The sequence below is a fragment of the Pseudorca crassidens genome, chromosome 6 (assembly GCF_039906515.1).
Source record: "Pseudorca crassidens isolate mPseCra1 chromosome 6, mPseCra1.hap1, whole genome shotgun sequence".
Taxonomy (NCBI): Eukaryota; Metazoa; Chordata; class Mammalia; order Artiodactyla; family Delphinidae; genus Pseudorca; species Pseudorca crassidens.
The window spans coordinates 57,091,234-57,111,168 of record NC_090301.1 but is presented as its reverse complement, the minus strand read 5'-3'; the positions used below and the strand labels follow the sequence as shown (position 1 = coordinate 57,111,168).

Here is a 19,935-nt window from a genome sequence, read left to right as displayed (position 1 = left end):
AACCTTTATGGAAACTCACAGTTCTCAGACTTAACCTGCAGAATAAAACCAACACAATCAAATCTTATCAAAATTGAAGGTCTTCCCAGAGAAAACATTCCCCCAGCACATGAAAAATACTTGTGTGTGTGTGTGTGTTTTAGCCTATGCCTCCCTCATTTAGCTATTACATAAGGTTTCCTTTATTTAATGAACATTTACTGAGCACCAACTAAGTGCTGGATGTTGTTAAGCACTAGGGAAGGTAAAAGATGAATCAGACAAAGTTCCTGCATTCAATGTGCTCACAATCTGGGCACAAAAACCAGACACTGAAGGAAGCAATTACAATTCAGTGTAAAAGTGGCTTTAACAGAAGCAACTGACTGCTGCTCTGATAACACAGAATATGGCATAGCTAACTGCCAGGGTGGTGGAGACTCGAGATTTCTGGCTGCCTGACAGGCCTAAGTCAACAATTGGTTTCCGTATTCTTCAAAGAGGGCCGACAAACTACACTACATGGGCCAAATCGAACCCACTGCCTGTTTTTGTTAATAAAGTTTTATTCTAACACAGACATGCCCATTCATTTACATGTTGTCTTTGACTACTTTTGAGCTATAATGGCTGAGTTGAATGATTCCCCCCAAAAGTGTCTATATCCTAATACCCAGAACTCATGAATATGTTACTTTACATGGGTCACACTAATCACGAGTTCTTGAAAGTAGGGAATCTTTTCCCAGCTGTAACCAATGAGAGAGATGACAGCATGAGAAGGAATCTTGGCCCAATGCTGGTTCTGAGATGTAGGAGGCTGTATGCAAGGAACCAAATTCTGCCAAGTTGAATAAGCAAGGAAACTGATCCTCCCCTAGAGCCTCCAGAAAGAATGCGGCCCTGATTTGAGCCCAGTGAGATATGTGTCAGACTTCTGACCTACAGAAATTTAAGATAAATTTCTGTTGTTTTATCTACCACATTCATGGTAATTTGTTTCAGCAGCAATAGGAAACGAATATAGACAGACATCTTATGGCCTGGAAAGCCTAAAATATTTACTGTTTTCCCCTTTACCAAAGAAGTTTGTCAACCTCTGCTCTTGAATGTGCCTGACAAATATTCCAGGGATGTTTCAAAAGCTGGTGACAGAAACTACTAATTGTCCCCCAGCATCCATTCTTTCTTCTTTTTAGTGATAGGACGCTAGGCACACACAACTTTTATCAGGGCTCATGGACACTTAGGTAGAGACTACACTTCTCAGCCTTCCATGCCTCCCAGCTAGGCATACTCATATCACAAAACTATTGCCAATGGATTGTGAATGGAAGTGATGTGCTTAACTTCTTTTTCCTATTTTATTAACTTTTATTGGAGTATAGTTGGTTTACAATGTTGTGTTAGTTTCAGGTGCACTTCAAAGTGAATATCCACTCTTTTTTAAGTTCTTTTCCCATACAGGCCATTACAGAGTACTGAGTAGAGTTCCCTGTGCTACAGATGTGCTTAACTTCTATGTCAATTTCTTAAAAGGAAGTTGTTTACCTTCCATTTTCTCTTGCCCTTTCCCATGTGATAGAATGCAAACCTGGTGACAATAAACCACACTTGACAACATGGAAGAGGACAACACCGTGAGGAATGATGAAACAACAAGATGGAAGGAATCTGAACCGCTGAATGACCTTATGGATCAGAGCTACCTAACTACCCTGGATCTCACTACCTACAGCTGGACTGTTACCTGAGAGAAGAATAAACTATTTTACCTGAGTCACTATTCTGGAATGTCTTGGTTTCAGCTTTACCCTAACTAGTACAGGAGGGCAGTCCCCTACCTTAGGGTAGGATTAGAAAAGAAACAGATTAGTTCATGAATGGGCTGCTCTCATCCACAGCCACCAAAGGTACTTGGAGCTTTCCCAGACCAACCTGAAAGCTCATGTGGAAATCTTAAAAGGTGGCTGCAAACTCTATGACATTCCTCCTGTCAGGAGGTTGGATCTGTGTGTCTGGAATGCTTGTATCTGCTTTGATTCATAAAGAATTCCAGACGTGATGCTAGTGACCTCAGAGGCTGGATCAGAAAAGGCCACACAGCTTCCATGTTGTTTGCTAGAATATTTATCATGGAGCCCTGAGCCTCCATGCTAGAAGTCCCACTACCCTGAGACCGCCATACTGGAGAGGACACTTATAGACATTCAGGTCAATAGTCCCAGCTGATGGATCCTTCAATCCATCCCAGCCAGATGTCAGACATGTGAGTGAAGAAGTCGCCTTGGAAGTGGATCCCCAGCCCCAGCTAATCCAGCCTCAGCCATTTAAGACACCCCCAGTTGCTTGAGACATTTCAAACAATGAGAAACAGAGAAGAGCCCTTTGCCCTTTCTGAATTCCTGACCCACAGAATCCATGAGCATAATAAAATTGTAGTTGTATTATGACACGAAGCTTTGAGGAGGTTCGCTATGCCTCTTAAAAATGAAGGAGAGGGGCTTCCCTGGTGGCGCAGTGGTTGAGAGTCCGCCTGCCGATGCAGGGGACATGGGTTCGTGCCCCGGTCCGGGAAGATCCCACGTGCTGTGGAGTGGCTGGGCCCGTGAGCCATGGCCGCTGAGCCTGCGCGTCCGGAGCCTGTGCTCCACAACAGGAGAGGCCACAACAGTAAGAGGCCCGCATAACGCAAAAAAAAAAAAAAAAAAAAAAGGAGAGAGGAGAAGGAGTTGGATCACAAGGCATATTCACTGTCCTCCCAACCATCCAGAATCTAACAATTGGATCCATCCTGAAGAGGCAAATGAGATGTCTCCAACATGACCTTCCTCTCAAGGTAATAAAACCCCATATTCTTTACTGGTTCATGTCTATAGGTCTGGGTCCTCTGAGCCACTCCTGGGCTTGGAGTACCATACGGCACAACACTGAGAGGCAGTAGCGCTCAGCTGTAATGACACTGTAGTAACACCGTTATGTTGATTTCATCATAAGATAAAACAGCAAGTGTTAGAAGGTCCCAGGTGACATCCCAGCCTTGGTCCTTTTTGCCAGATATCTGTATCTGACAGACAGCCTTCTTTATGAAGAAGGATGTCCTACAGAGTATGTCAAATAATCCAGGAAATGTCACTATAGAAATGCCAAAAGTCTTGGTAGCATCACTCTAATTAATACGGGACAGTACTGCTACAACAAGATTTGATTAGTACCGGTGTCCCATTATGTAACGTAGATTTCTGTGACATGTCTTTTCTTGGAAGTGTGCTGGTGTGCAATAACTTGGGGCTTACAATGAATTAAAGGCTGTGAACTTGCTGACATACACTGGCAGCCAGGAAGGGATCAGTCCACAGGAAGAGAAAGAAAAGCAAATCTCCCTCCCTGCTGTAAGCGATCCCTCTGCCACTGGGGGCTCCTGAGTCTTTGTTAACCCATGTCTGCTAGGACGTTTGGCCAATCTTAGGGATAAACCTGCTAGTTAAAATCAAAACCTGGGGAGGGAGACGCAAGAGGGAAGAGATATGGGAACATATGTATATGTAAAACTGATTCACTTTGTTATAAAGCAGAAACTAACACACCATGGTAAAGCAATTATACCCCAATAAAGATGTTAAAAATAAATAAATAAATAAATAAATAAATCAAAACCTGGGGAGGGAGACGCAAGAGGGAAGAGATATGGGAACATATGTATAACTGATTCACTTTGTTATAAAGCAGGAACTAACACACCATTGTAAAGCAATTATACCCCAATAAAGATGTTAAAAAAAAATCAAAACCTGCACCCTATTTAACCTATTACCTAGATTAGTCATTGAAATGTACTATACAACCATATTTTTTAATTGTAAATTAATTTGTTCTGAAGATCATACTGAACCTCCTCAATGCTTAGTAAGTCTTGTAATGGCCTTTGGCCAAAAGCAATAAAAACTAGACCAAGGTTTACTGATGGAATGAGATAGAAAATTAGAAAACACTTTACCATTTACATAATTAGATTTCATTTAGACATGTTTATATCTGTAAAAACCATTCTCAGAGCACACCTAATTTTCCTGAAACTTGACTGACAGAATATACTTTTCCTTACCAAGTGGATGAAGTTTAAGGTTTTGTGTGCCCACTGTTTACCTCTCCTTAGCACTACCCCACTATCCCCACCTCATCTACTCCTTTTCCAGAAGGCATTCGTGTTTAATTTTTTTTTATTTTTTAATTAATTAATTTTTTATTTTGGGGTGCATTGCATCTTCGCTACTGCACACAGGCTTTCTCTAGTTGCGGCAAGCAGGAGCTACTCTTTGTTGCGCTGCACGAGCTTCTCATTGCGGTGGCTTCTCTTTTTGCGGAGCACGGGCTCTAGGCACGCGGGTTTCAGTAGTTGTGGTGCATGGGCTCAGTAGTTGTGGCTCGTGGGCTCTAGAGCGCAGGCTCAGTAGTTGTGGCACATGGGCTTAGCTGCTCCGCGGCATGTGGGAGCTTCCTGGACCAGGGCTCGAACCCGTGTCCCTTGCATTGGCAGGCAGGTTCTTAACCACTGCACCACCAGGGAAGTCCCTGTTTAATTTTTTAAAAACTGCAAACCATATCCTTCATTATCAAGCTTTGGGATCCATTTTAGTATTGATATGAGCAAAGTTAGTCTCTGGAAGATAAAGGCCCAGTGGGGATTTCTGAAGAGCCCTTCAGAGGTATTCTATCCAAGTAACAGTTCATTGTTTCCTTAATGCACTATGATACTTTCCAGAAGACAAAACCCACTAAAGAGACCTCAGTGTGCATTGTGAAATACTGAGTTCTAAATTATAGTTTCACATTAAGTGGCAGCCTTTCATTATGATTGGACACAATACCATCTAGAACTCCCAAGGAGTTTGAAGTGATACTATCTGGCCCTCTATCACTGGTCTATTACTGAACTTTATCTTGAATATTTTTATTATGAGTTCAGCTGATACTCCCTCCCCAAAGTTCCCACATCCTTTATATCCTTTAACATAGACATTGTAGTCTAAGAGTTACAGGAGTCCCTTTTGCTTTAAGGATACTTTGTAGAGTCCTAGATTTCTTCCTAGGCATCCAGCTAAGTAAAAATAAAGCAAGAATCCATTAACCAATACCTTTTCCAGAGGAATAAAAGTGTATCTTCCCCAAAATCCTCCTAATTTTGCCAAATTACAGCTACTCTGGAAAAATCATTCTCCTCCTTAAAAATTAAAAAGAATTTCCCTTTAAATATGTTTATTATAAGTATGACCATTTAAATGTGAAGGGTAGAAGAGGCTAGTCCCGTATCTGTTAGCTAACCCATGAACAGCTTCTGAATGAAGCCACAGTTAGAATAAACTTGTAATTCTTACAAGATGGCAGGTTTGGGTACTAGTGCTGGGTTCATCCCTAACTACCTGACCTTGGGTGAGTCACTTCACCTCTTTAGACCTCAGTTTCCTCACCTATAAAATTAAGGCTGAAATGGAGGATCTCGCAAGTTGTTTCTTTTCAGTTCTGCAGATGAGAAAGACATTAATTATACTTGGGTATTTATAGTTCTTTAATTCTTGCTCTAATGTGTGTATCATCCACTTAAGTGAATCAAGAAACCATTACTTACTGAGCCCCAACTAAAAGGAAAACACATGCTTGGCACTGTAAGTGATATCAAAGTGGCAGACACAGAAGCCACCCCCAGAGAACCACCAATTTAGTTGAGAAGATGGGACTAACACATGAAGTTATATCGTGTCACAACACAGTGTACAACCTGCCACCAGCTGCAGGTTTGGAAGACACCTCCCAACAGCTCAACCTTTCCAAACCCAGAGTCAATGAGAACGAAGCTTCACAGTGTATGAGAAGACACACCCTCACTGGTTTGGTCTGCACTCCTGGCTCCCCTCCCCCGCCCCAGGCCCTCGTATGCCCATCCAGCTCCTGCCTTCACTCAAACACTGGGCACAATCCACGGGAGGACATTCTTTACTCAGTTTTCTTATGACTTGCATTAGTTATTGTGCTGTATCAGAATCCCCCAAACTGGAGTTGCTTAAACTAGAAGTTTATTTATTTCTGACGTAATTACAGTCCTGAGGCTGGTAGGGTCGTTTTATTGTTCTCCACACCTGGCTTCCATTTCTGGATCCAAGAGACCTGAGGCAGTTTCATTCGCTGCCACAAACAATAACCAATGGCAAGGGCAGAATCACTGGAGACCACAATCTTGAAGTGTCCAGTGTTTAGGCAGAGAAATTACAAGGGCTTTGAATTTGTTTAAATATCCAAAATCAAGCCCATTCCCACACTTCCCAAAAGAATTCTGTAACTCTGTAATCCAGAGTGTTTTCATAGGATGTGTCTCCAAGTTGCTCTAAGAATTTATTACGCTGCTGCTGAAGAACATTTGGGGTGGAAAAACACCAAACTTTAACTTAGCAAAATAGTGAGGGAAAAAAAAAAAATCAAAGGTAGTGGTAAAGGATATGACCATACTGAAATGCAGCCAGGAAGTTTAAGAGGTTTGCTACTGTTTGGGCAGAAAGAAGGCTGATATTCACATTCAGTCCCTCCTGATGTGTTGTGCAGTGGGACTGTTTCAAGATTGAAAAGAATTTAGCAGGCTGTTTCCAATGTGCAAACTTAAACCCCAACCTTTGTTGGATGGGGGGGTGGAGGGAGGGTTACGGTCTGTAGAGTGACATAAATAGACACTTCAAAGTTAATAACATTTACAGTCTTTAGTCAGTCAGTAGGGGAAATGTGGAGAGAACAGAGGTATTCATGTGCAACACTCCAAGATGTGGGGAAATTGGGTCTAAATGAAATCGTCCTGACAGTGGAGTGTATCTTTTGGGGCCACCCTGGAGAAAAGGACATTACACCTCACATCTCCAGCCTGAATATGTGTGATAATGAATTCATGAGCTTGCGAACGTGCCTATGACATTTCTTCTACTATAAGCTTAATACTTATATAAATGGGATTTTTTTCAGAGTCACAGGAGGGGAAGTGAGACTACGCAGCAAGAACAAATCGAAACACTCTGCTTACCTTACATATCTATATTTTTCTTTGTGAAATGGCAATGTGAGTCTCTTCTTCCATAACTGAATTTCTTCAGTTTTTTTAAAGCAAAGAATTCCCCAAATATTTATATGGAAAAAAAAAGTATGTTTATAACCAGTAGAATGTTATTCCAGAGTTTCCTCCAAATATTAAGTGAGTCTTTCCAATATTAAATTTCTTGTTCCAGTCATTATAGTCAAGCACAATGAATACTGGTTTTTGTTAACCTTCCAATATCTAAAAAAAAAAATTTTTTAACCAAAAAGGAAAAACACACGCCTACTTCTGTATCATCGTCATCCTAATCCAGTCTACTTTTTCAGAGGTAAAGCCAGACTGATCCACTAAACGTTAACACAAAATCTGTGATCATTTGGGCCTAGTCTTACAAAACCTAAACTAGGTGATAAATATAAATTTATCTCACTTCGTGAAAGTTTTATTTCCAAAAGTTAAATGAAATTTAAATTTCATTTAAATTCGTGAAAGATTTATTTCCAAAAGTCCTGTGTCGAACAGATTCTATTTTAAATGCTCTACGTGAGGTATACTATCTAGGGTAAACAGTCACACCTAAAAACTGTATTTTCATATATAGGTTTCTTTTTCTTTCATTACATGTATTTTTCTTTTTTCAGATCTCAATTATTGCAACCACTAAAAAGAAATGATAATTATATGACATAATAGAGGTGCTAATTATCACTATAATGGCAATCATAATATAATGTATAAATGTATCAAATCATGTTGTACCCCTTAAATCTACACAATGTCATATGTCAAATATATTTCAATTTTTTAAAAATATAGGTTTCTTGAAAGCAAACTAGAGGTATGTCCATAGAAGGTGGAAACTGACCTTCCGGCCTCCTCAGTCTGAAGCTTGTGTTAGAGACACCTGCCCAGACAGCGACTGATGTAGAGCAGCCAATGTGCCAAAATGCTCACCCCTTTCTACTTCCTGTCCTCCATCCAGTGTCTATCCTTTCGGCCTAAGAACCACTTCCCATGAAACTGCTTTGTTGCCCAAGCTCTAGCACTAAACCACCACAGGGTCCCCTGGCTGGGTAAGTCTCACAAGACTTTCCCCTTTTATGCTTAAAGCTTGTGATCAAATGAAGGTGGACCCTAAACCATCAGACCTTCACTTCCAGAGTATTTGAGTGTTAACTGAGCTTCCCTTTCAAAGATAGAGTCATTGTAATAACCCCACTACACTACAGAGATCTACTTGGCACTCAGGCACTCAGAAATTTAATAAATACTGCTTTTGTCCTGTGATTTTATTTCAACAACACTCCCCAAACCAAGGCTCGTTCTCTCATTCTCAGCTGACGAAAGCCCTGTGTCTCCACCATTTACAAAACTCAGATTTTAAGATTCCATATGAGTAACTCAGGCTGTGATCCCTGCTCTCATCTCTAAGAACACTTGCTGTTTACAGAGGGTGAGCTGCTTTTGTGTGATTCAAAGCATTACTAATTAAAACCTGTTACCTTCCTAAGGGCAGATATATTCTCCTCTAGAGCAGCATTTGTCTGTCCCATTAGCATTAATGGGAGTAACACAAGTGCATTGAGAGGAGAATGGTCCCCTTGGGTCTTTGAACTTAAGTCTACTTCAAAACTGAAACTGATATATACAATGGTATCAGTGATGCCATTAAAAATCATTATACTTTACTGCAACTTTTATAAAAGTAATTGTAAGCTTCATGAAATATATTTGGCTCCTGGGAGTTGTGCATTATTAGGCTGAGACTGGACATGATAAAGTGAATTACACTATAATACTTGAAAAATATTTTGGCCAGGGGAATTTATGAGATCCAGTCAAGCTTGTGCAGAGCTCTGTGTTCATAAAGACAATTAACTTGGGTAGATTTTTAAAGCATATGCAATTCCATGCTAAAATTCAGGAACGGATCTGGCGAAAGGATGCAACTCAATGTAACCCACTATCTTTATAATGATATGTCTTAATGGGCTGCTATAAAATACCATCACCTTGTGTCTCTGTAATAACCTTCATTTGCATAGTCCTAAGTATTTTACAGGCATTATATAGCTGATGTTCCAATTATTTTTGAGGGAGAAGAAGGAGGGCAATTTTTTTCCAGACTGTGAAACTGAGGCCTAGGGAAGCAACGTAATGATCAGGGTGAAGGATGGCTAAAAAGGAAAGATTTCTGAGTGCCTACTTAAAACGCCAATCTAAAGAATTCAACTGTTGGAGAGTCAGGGCAATGATGCCCTGAATTTCCAACCTGAAGGTCCTTCTCTGCAAAATTAGCCTTTCAGGGAGGCAGCTGAGTGTGACCTCATCAGCCATACGACCATGAGCAAGTGTAAAGGTTTCCTCATATGTTAAGCAGAGATTACAAAGTACCTACCTCATGTGGTTGTTTTGAAGATATATATATATATATATCCCTTTGAATAGTACCTGGCACACAGTAAGCACTCAATAAATGTTAGTTACTACTACTAACCTTGAAGCCCGGCAGGGCTGTGTCAACCATGAGGAGATAGTGCACGGTGAAAGCTGACTGGCAAAAAGAGAGAACTACTTCCCTTACTTCTAATCTCCCCAAAAGCCAGTTCCATATACTCTCCTGCATCATCAAAGGCCAATGGGGACTTTGGGCTCTCTAAAAACACAGGTTTCCTGGGAAGGAAATATACCATTCTGAGTGTCTGGCATGCATGCCACGATCTGCATAACTTCATCAGGTCCTTTCCTGAGACAGGAGGGAGAAGCTGTTCCCTGCACGCTCCAACAGTGGACCAAAAAGCCAAGGTTGGTGCTGAGGTCCTAGCCTACAGCCAGCCCTGACCTTAGGGCTGTACCCACTGCCTTATGTCTAATTAACTGATTCTTTTATTAGTAAGCTGTGTCTGCAATTTCTGAATCTGCCTTGTGTCGCCTGAACCAGAACTCCAGGAGGCTGAAGTCTTCTCAGTAAAGGAACGTTTGGCCACAGCTCTGAATGCGCCGCAGGCGAGGATACCAGTGCTGCTGGAAACACCGCCTTCCATCTCATCTCTCTGTGTGCTTGGCTGCGTGGCTGGTCATGGGACAGGAAGGAAGGTACCCAGGGAGGTGGCTCCCTCTCTATTAAATCCCCTTTAAGCCCAACAAGTGGGTTTCTCTCCTCCGTGTTCCCTCAGCATCCTACAGAGCTCCCTCTAAACACTTCTCACATTTTACTGAAATTATCTATGGTTTTCTCCACTGGACCATAAACTTCTAAAGCAGAGAAACCATATTTTATTTACCTTTGTACTAGCACAGCATCAATATTAGTGGACACTCACATATTTAGTAAATACAAAACTTCTGGGCAAAGGAGTTTGCCAAATCACTTCTTAGAACCGTGAGCGTTAAAAGCATTCTCGAAGTTCTTAATGCAGGGTCAAACACTCTTAAGTCTATTCCTCAGCGTTCCTAGAGCTGATGTGATTTGTTTCAAAGTTGCCTTCAGATTTCTTGGCTTTCGAGCAATTACATAAATGCTAAATTGTACATTTTTTCTTATTTTTAAATGTCAGCAGTAAGCAAAACTCACATTTGCTTTTTAAATGCAATGAAAGTAAAATTAGACCACCAGATCAATTTTGCAGATTATTTTTATATCTTTGGGACTGAAGCAAACTAACAAAAGCTGAGGTCCCCAGAAAGCTTGAGAAGTGTTCAAAACCACTGGCTTAGTAAGTTTTTCCTTTGATATCTATTTAGCATCTCAATAAACCTTATCAACCCTCTTTCATTCCACTGGCAATTTTCTGACCTCCAAGTTGAAGACTTGAGCCCTGAATTCTGCTCATGGGTGAGTAATCACAGCAAGCCCCTAGCAGAACCTATCCCCGAACTACAAATATATCATCTTCAGCATTGTAAATCAAAGCCTCAAAGAGCATCATTTAGCCTGCAGCTAAAATTGCTTGTTTATCAGATGGTGCCTGGTTTAGCGGGGAGCAGTCCCTTGTAAATCTCTGGGACCTTTTACAGCATATACTTAAGCAAGCACATCGGCTCCTGGGAGGCTTTCTGGGAGCTTTAATGACTGTGCGCTGCTAAAAGATCCAGGTCTTGCTTTAGTTAAAGTGGCTACGGGTACAGTTTGGCTCCAGTTTGTAAACTCACAAAGATAAGGCGTCTGCTTTCTCCAAAGTGAGGGCAAGCATTTGTTTCTTAAGGAATCTTTATATCCAAAGTGTTAATGTTCTTGTGGCTTTGGGTATTTTGACCTTCTGTCTGCTAACTTTTGATTTACTGAAGGAGAGACTTCTTTCTCTAGGCTTTATAGCCATTCTGGAAAGACAATGAAATGTATCTGACTCTCCAAAATTACACCAGGAAAAAAAAAAGGACTTTGGATTAATACTATACACATCACGCATGATGGTATTTCACTCTCCCCCTCATACCCCACCCCTGCCAAATCCAACACTACAACCTCTCTTTAGTTACATTTAAGAATAAATTTGTGCCCACGCTTCTTCAACAGGGCAATTAGCGTGTCTGCTGCAGACCCTGCTGGCCACTTACTCACCTCAGCACTTTGTTTCTCTGAAAGAGAACTGTTTATAGATTCTACCCATGCAGCTAAAGGGAGCAAAGGGAAATTGTCCACCAAATTCCCATTGGTTTAAAAACCTAGCTACTTGCTAGAGTCATGAATAGCTTATTGACTGAATATACCACCAAGGACCCAGGCAGCCCACCAACTACTTTCCTGATGGAGGTTGGGAAAGACCTGATAAAATACACTAATTAAAGAAATCTTTACACAGTTCTTTCTTATATTCCGTCTCTTTGATACAAGTTAATTAAAGTACTCTTCAGAACCTTCACCCGGTATGGGAAAAGTTCCCTAGAGAACTGGAGGTGAGGCAAAGCATATTTAAGGGGTCTGTGTCTTGTTTTCAGGTGAGGATCAATTGTTTCCATGCTAATTTCACAGATACCATGGCCTGGGTTTTGAAAACCAGCTTTTGTTTCCTTAAAAAAAAAAAAAGTCCTGTCTTCATAAGCCAAAACTTAATGTTTTTGCCTTTGCTTCAATGAAACGTAGAGAGTTTTTTGTTCCTTGTTTTTCAGATTTTGGTTTGGAGGGGTTTTGCTGGTAGTTTTACTGTTCTCCACACAAGCACACTGCTGTGGGTAAGCTCTTCCCCTCCTGGCATCATTTCGAGGAAGGGCATTCAGGGTGGGGACTCTTGAGGATAAGGATAGAATACTTGTCATAAAAGCTAAAAATATGTGCACCTGTTGCATCCTGCTGAAATCACAAGAAGCTGGCATAGCACTTGGGAAATAAAAGCTTAACTGACTCATATGCTTCCTGAAAATAGACTTTATACACTTATTCCTCCAAAACCAGGTCTAAGAGACAGTTTGTAATATTCAAGCAAGTTAGAAGACAGATGATGCTCGTGAGTCCTGAACGGTTTAAAAAAAAAAAAAAGCTGTGGGGAGGGGTACCTTTTCTCTTCCCATGTGTGCCTGGTGACCACATTTTTAGCTCCCTTCACTATGATGCTCAAATGGCAAGGCATATGATGGAAGAGCCTTCTTGGAATATGGGTAAAATTATAGAGTACTTATTTTATTCATTAATTCATGCAAAAATATTTATTGAGCACCTACTATGCATGGTGCTAGGCTCTGGGACACAATTCTCCTGTTCTCAGCGGAGCACACAGTCTGGTGAGGGAGGGCAGCCAGTAATAAAATAATAACAAAAAATTGTAAAATTGCAACATGGACAAGAGCTATGAAGGAGAGGTACAGAATACTATGCAAGTCTGAAAATCAGAGGACTTCTTCCCGGTTTGGAATGCAGGGACAACGCCCATGAGGAAGAACCACTGGGATCAGAAACGTAAGTCAGAGTTATCTAGACAAAGAAGGGAGGAAAGAACATTTTTAGCAGGGAGAGCAGCATGTGCAAAGGCCCTGTGGCTGGAGGGAACATAGAGCAGGCCAGGCTGACTGAAGAGGAGAGCCCAAAGACGATCCTGGTGCAGCCTGAGGTTCAACCTTGCCCCTCTTCTTGGTCCTTATTCATTTCGTAATAAGCGCAATAGGAATCATTGGAGGGTTCTAAGCAGGGGCTAACATAATCAAAGCTGCATTTTGAAAACAGCATAATGGCTGCAGGGTAGAAAAGAGATTGGGGGCAGCCAGGACCCATCTTTGTGGGGAGATGACTTAAGTAAGAGGGAGTTGCAGTAGTTCAGGTGAGAGATGATCAGAGCAAGGACAAAGGTGATGATGGTGGAAATTCAAGGGGAGGGAAATATTTGAGAAATATTTGAACAGTGAAATCAATGGGACTTGGTGACTGGACACTCAAGATGTAGCAGAGAGCTGTCAAGACTGAGTCCTAAGCTTCTGATGTGCCCAACTGAATGGATGGTGGTGTCTGTCATTCAGTGTCCTAGGGGAGATTGGAAAAGGAGCAGGCTTGGGGACAGGGAAGAGTTTGGGACATGATAGATTTCAAGTGGCTCTGAAACATTCAGAGATGTCAGGTAGGCAGTTGGATAAACAGGCCTGGGGCTCTCAGGGCCAGAGAGAGAGTCTGTAAGAGATCTATGTGGGGTTGGCCACTGAGCTATGTGTACTAGTTTCCTAGGGCTACCGTAACAAATTACCGTAAACTTGGTGCATAAAACAACAGAAATTTGTTCTCTCACAGTTTTTTGGTTTTTTTTTTTAATTTATTTATTTTATTTATTTATTTTTGGCTGCATTGGGTGTTCGTTGCTGCGCGTGGGCTTTCTCTAGTTGTGGTGAGCGGGGTCTACTGTTAGTTGTGGTGTGCGGGCTTCTCACTGCGGTGGCTTCTCTTGTTGCAGAGCACGGGCTCTAGGCGTGTGGGCTTCGGTAGTTGTGGATCGTGGGCTCTAGAGCGCAGGCTCAGCAGTTGTGGCGCACGGGCCCAGTTGCTCCGCGGCATGTGGGATCCTCCCGGGCCAGGGCTCAAACCCGCGTCCCCTGCATTGGCAGGTGGACTCCTAACCACTGCGCCACCAGGGAAGCCCCTCTCACAGTTTTTGAGGCTAGAAGTCCAAAATCAAGATGTCTGCGGGGCCATGCTCCCTTTGAAGGCTCTATTTAGAATCCTTCCTCGCCTTTTCCAGCCTCTGACAGCTTCCAGCAATCCTTGGCGTTCCTTGGCTTGTGGCCACAGTGCTCCAATCTCTGCCTCTGTCTTCACATTGCCTTCTCCTCTTCCGTGTGTCTTCTCATCTGTATGTGTGTATCTCTCTGTCTCTTATAGAACACTTGTCATTTTATTTAGGGACACTCTAGATAATCCAGGATGGTCTCGTCTCAAAATCCGTAATGTAATTACATACATGAAGGCCCTTTTTCCATATAAGGCCACATTCATGAGTTCCAGGGGATGAGGATATGAACGTATGTTTGGGAGCCACCATTCACCCACTCTGGCATGTACATGTTATACAGATAAGAACACCTGAGCAGACAATGGAGAGTGGGAAGAGAAAAGGGCCTAAGACTGTGCCTAGGGGAAATGCAATGTTTATTCAGTGTGCCATGTAGAATCCCATCACACAGCAACTAAACCCGCTGATTAAAAAGTTCCTTGGGAGTCTGAGATTATCATCAAATAGAAACCCCCAAAGTTTCCCAATTCATTCATCATTCTTACCCGTTACCCACCTTGCTTATATACACTCTTCTACAATCTCTTTTTTCAAATTCTTTTTCCCAGTATATTTAGCATTTAATTAGCACTCTCATTAATTGTTCTCTAAATGTTCTCCATGCACTAGTGTAAGTGTGTCCCTTGAGGGCAGGCCCGTGCATTCTATCTCCCTGGGATTTCCCCACAGCATTAAGTATAGTACTGGACACGTGACAAATATCCAATAGATAACTGTTGACTGATGAGGGCTGTTTTAGTTTTCCATTATTTGTTTTCCATTATTATTAGTTTTCTCTTATGAATTTTCTAGTATTTCTATTAAACCATACACTTAGTGGCTCAAAACAACACAAATTTATTACCTTACAGTTAATAGGTTAGATGTCCAACATGGGTCTCACTAAGCTAAATCAATGTGTTGGCACAGCTGCATCCCTTTCTGGAGGCTCCAGGGGACGATCCCTTCCCTTACCTTTTCCAGCTTCTAGAGACCTCCTACATTCCTTGGCTCGAGGCCCCCTTCCTCTATCTTCAAAGCCAGCCATGGCAAGACAATTCCTCAGACCACATCACTCTGATCTCCTCTTCTGCCGTCCACTTCCACTTTTGTGGAACCTTGTGATTACCTTAGATCTACCCAGATAATCCAGGATAAATTCTCTATTTTAAGACTAGCTGATCAGCAACCTTAACTCCATCTGCAACCTAAATTCCTTTTGCCACGTAAGGTAACATATTCACAAATTCTAGGGATCAGGATGTGGACATACTGATGGGGGTGGGGGTGTCATTATCTTGCCTGCCCTAAATTTATTCACACTTATTCATTAATGACACGGCTAAGATGTCTGTCCTCTGAAGAGAGACTCTCAGAAAACAGATTCTCCTTCCCCATTTCCATGAGCAAGAAGACTTCTAAACAAAAGAATGAAGAACTATGGTGTGATAATGACTAATTATTAAACAGCAGAGAAAAGATGAGTGCAAAACGCTGGCTCCTGGTCCAGAATAGTGGTGTCTACTGGGCCTCAGAGTCTTGAAAATCCTGCGACATTCAAGCTTCCTATTTACTCTATAAGTACCTGGTCAAATGCCTCGTAAATAGGGTGACTATGTAACTTATCATCTGAACTGGGACACCGTTAAGAGTAAAAGGGATACAGCAGGTGTAAACTGGGTGTGCGGTCACCCAAAAAGAGGTAGAGAGTGCAGCCAGATGAAGGAAACCCTTTTTACCTGGTGATTTGGGACCAGAAATGGTAAAGGCGATCCCACTGCCACATGAGACACTTGCTGTTTCTCCCTGGTCACTAGTTTGGGACCAACTCAAATACCTATGGAGCACTAGAGTCGCAGACAGCTCTGTTCTTAGAATGATCACCTTTGGCTCTCTTTGCCTTGCCCGCCAAAAACTTCACCACATTCCAAAATGCTACTTTGCATTCATTTAGACAGTGCTCTGTCTTGTCAGAGCACTTCCAGGCATTCCTTTGGGTCTTCACAATAGCTCCATGAGACAGGCCAGGAAGATGCAGCCTTGACCTGTTTGTTTTGCCAGAGAGGAAGCTAGCCTTCCCAAGGTCACGGAACTGCTTAAACCAGGAACACAAACCATCCCAAACCTGGGCCCAGCGCAGGGCTCTTTTTCCCACACTGCCAGACACTGGGTGGTTGTCGCCAGCCCATACTTGTAACCATATTAGTCAGAAGCCTGGAAGAACCAGCTAGCTTGTCACTGCCTTCTCAAGGGCCAACCTGAGACTTTCACCTGAGGTTTAAAGGAAAATGGTACAAATGCTACAATTTAACTTTAACTTCAATTTAACTTCCAAATGGGCTAAAGAAACATTCAAATCATGTTATGTGCCCTCCAGCCATTCTGGAGACAGAGCTGTTCTGAGCTCGACTCTCTAGCAGGTGGCTGTTACAGCATCTCTGAATAAGGACAATGACACTTTTGATATATAAAATGTAATTTGCCCTCCATTCATTAACAAACACTTTTCCAGAGGGCAAGTCCCATAGCTCAGGCACATGGGAAAGGATCGGCTACCTGCCCGTGGATTATATAAATCTACACTGTCTCCTCTACCAGGAAGTGATAAGAATTGATGGTTGTGAAGTGATACAAAATTAGTAGCACATTACAAATAAAGATAATACTTTTGCATCATATAGGTTAAAACTTAGGAGAAAAGACACAGGAAGAATTTTTGTTCTGCCCTTGGAGCAATCAAGCATAGGTTTTAAAAAGCAGGGAGCGGGCTTCCCTGGTGGCGCAGTGGTTGAGAGTCTGCCTGCTGATGCAGGGGACACGGGTTCGTGCCCCGGTCTGGGAAGATCCCACATGCCGTGGAGCGGCTGGGCCCGTGAGCCATGGCCGCTGAGCCTGCGCGTCCGGAGCCTGTGCTCCGCAACAGGAGAGGCCACAACGGTGAGAGGCCCCCGTACCGCAAAAAAAAAAAAAAAAAAAAAAAAGCAGGGAGCATTTGTCCCCAGTAGTCAATTATTTCTAAAAAGCAATAAGGAAGGGTGGTTGAGGTGGGGAGCAGGCAGAACATTTAGGTTTCAGAATCAATAACTGAATTTTCAAGGGTTGTTTTACTAAAGTTTGGAGTTCAAACTGGGAGGAACAGCTTATAGGAAGTAAGGATAACTGTGTGTTAGGAAGAACACAAAATTAGACCAAATTTCTTAGTGTCTGTTCACTGTCAATGTTTTCTTTCATTCATTCATTCGTTCGAGACATATTCATTGAATGCCTCTATGTTCCAGGCACCGGTCTACAACCTGGGCAACAAAACAGATAAAACACCTGGAGTGTTTGAAATGGGAGGAGTCCTGAAAACTTGCCCAGTTGTGGAAAATATGAAAACTTAATCCAAAATAAGAGAGTGAAGAAACTCCAGATTCTGGGAAGTTTGATAAGACCTTTTATTGAAGAAAGTATGTCCATAGGAGAGAGCAGAAGAATGACCAGAGCCCTGCATTCAAGGTCAGCTCTGTCACAATTCCCCGCGGCTTTTTCTATTAAAGACTCACAAGTCCCTATGGCTAGTTCTGTTCGTGGAAAACAGTATTAAGAGAAGTGTTAACTTATATGATATGGGGGAGGGGAGGCTTTACTTAAAGATCCAAGTAAAACAGTAAGTTTGTGGCTAAAATGTGTGAGCATTAACACGTTTTGATGGTTTATATTTAGGGGTGCAGGATGCTGATAGAACTGTTACCTTAAGCTGGTTCATACTCAGTTCAAGCCCTCCACTAAAAGCTGGAGTTGACATCCTGCCCCACGACCCCGCATCCACACTCACCCCCCTCCGGTTTGGCCCCTGCTCCTCCACACCAGAGGACTGCTCATGTGCCATCTGACAAGCGCCTTTGAGCTCTGGTCTTACAGGTCTTCTCCCCTTTCCTGGCACACCCTACATTCCCACTGGATTCTAGTACTTTCCATGTGCTGTTTCACCTGAAACCCTCCTCCCCTCACCACCCTCCCATCAGAGCCCTTCCCCAACTCCCAGCATGCTTCAAGTCCTTCCTGTCCTTCCAAACCGGGACGAATCCCTTTGCCATAGGCTCCCTCCCTTGCCTGTGACAGTCTCCACTTGCTTCACTTGCTTTACTGGCTTTCCGTCCATCTTCCCACAAGACGAGAAGGTCTGTGAAGGTAAATGGCTCCCATAAGCCAGTGCCTGGTCCACAGCAGCCACACAAATATTCACGGAATGGATTTGAGCCTGTGATAGGTGCCCCTCCTCTGCACTCTCAGGAAACCCCGTACTTAGCCCTATTACCCCCCCCCCCACACACACACACACCACTCGATTGTGCAGTTGGCTTTCTAGTCTTTCGCCTCCACTGAGCAGGGGGTGGGGGTAGGAGGGTGGGGGAGGGGTGTCTCTCATTTTTGTGTCTCCACTGCCAGCCTCAGTGGCAGACGTGGAATAGATTCTGAGAGTCCAACATCAATTCTTACAAATTAGAATTCATGCTGTGTCTCTCTCAAGCAATTATCAGTTGGTTTAACTACTGAGTTTTCTGTCAGATGAAGCAGGCCAAACATAAGGCACCTCTAAACTTTAGCCTTTCCATTCCAAAAGTTGGCGTCGTTTTCCTTAATGGCAAAGGACTCAAAGGACTGTGGTTAACAGAACCCTAATGACAAGGCAGCACAAGATTCATGTCACGTCATGTTTATTATGTTAACTGGGAGGCCCGCCACTGCTACTGTGTTTGATTCTTTACTCATCTGGGACTCTTATGAAAAGTAAATAAGCAACAAGAGGGACTTGCTGGACATCTACTCTGTATCCAGCATTATCTATATCCAGAAGAATAAACAGATGGTCTCTCCCAGCCAAGTATTAAGTTTGGAGACAGGGCTAACCCACAGTAATCTCTGAAGCATGTGAAACATCTGGACACCATATAAAGTCCTGGATATGAGGGAACAACCATCATTTAAGTCATTAGTATGGCTCTGTAATGTCTCTAGAGGGACAAGAAATCACCTCCCCTCTCCCTCTCAAAGAATCTCCTGACAGTGATTTTAAGCCAAGGGACTCCAGTTAATGCTGCCAATAGCTCAGTTCCAGAGAAACAGATGCAAAGCACTTTCCTCCCCCGACTAACTGCCAGAGAGTGAATTTGCTGACCTTTCCAATATGGACAGAACTTGTCTTTTAAAGTTAGCTTTCTCAAGAGGCTGTATTTTACTTGCTATTAAAAGTTAAAAATATACATTTTTAAAAGACAGTGATTTTGACAATATTAAGTGTTGGCAAGGATAGAGAGCAACCAGAACTCACACACATTGCTGGTGGGAATGTAAAATGGTATAACCACTTAGGAAAACATATAAAGTTAAATGTAACAAAGCTAAACAAAAACAACCCAGCAATCCCACTGCTAAGCATTTAACTAAGAGAAAAGAAAATACAAAGACTTGTTCTTACCAGCTTTATTCATAATAGCTAAACTAGATGTATGGATAAATAAATTGTGGTTATGTACCACAGGTGAATGGATAAATAAATTGTGGTATGTATGTCCACACAACAGGATACTACTCAGCAATAAAAAGGGACAAATGGCTGAAACATACAACAACATGGGTGAATTTTGAAAACATTATGATGCGAGAAAGAAGCACAAATTAATAATGATTAAATGGTTCTATTTATATAAAATT

At 42.3% G+C, this 19,935-nt stretch overlaps 1 long non-coding RNA gene across 1 annotated transcript; it reads left to right on the top strand.

The window, feature by feature from the left end:
- Nucleotides 1-12,359: 12,359 nt before the first annotated feature.
- Nucleotides 12,360-17,791, top strand: LOC137225836 (uncharacterized). Its single transcript, XR_010944052.1, has 2 exons — nt 12,360-12,495; nt 17,517-17,791. It is a non-coding gene; the product is annotated as an uncharacterized lncRNA (long non-coding RNA).
- The last annotated feature ends 2,144 nt before the right edge of the window (nt 17,792-19,935 follow it).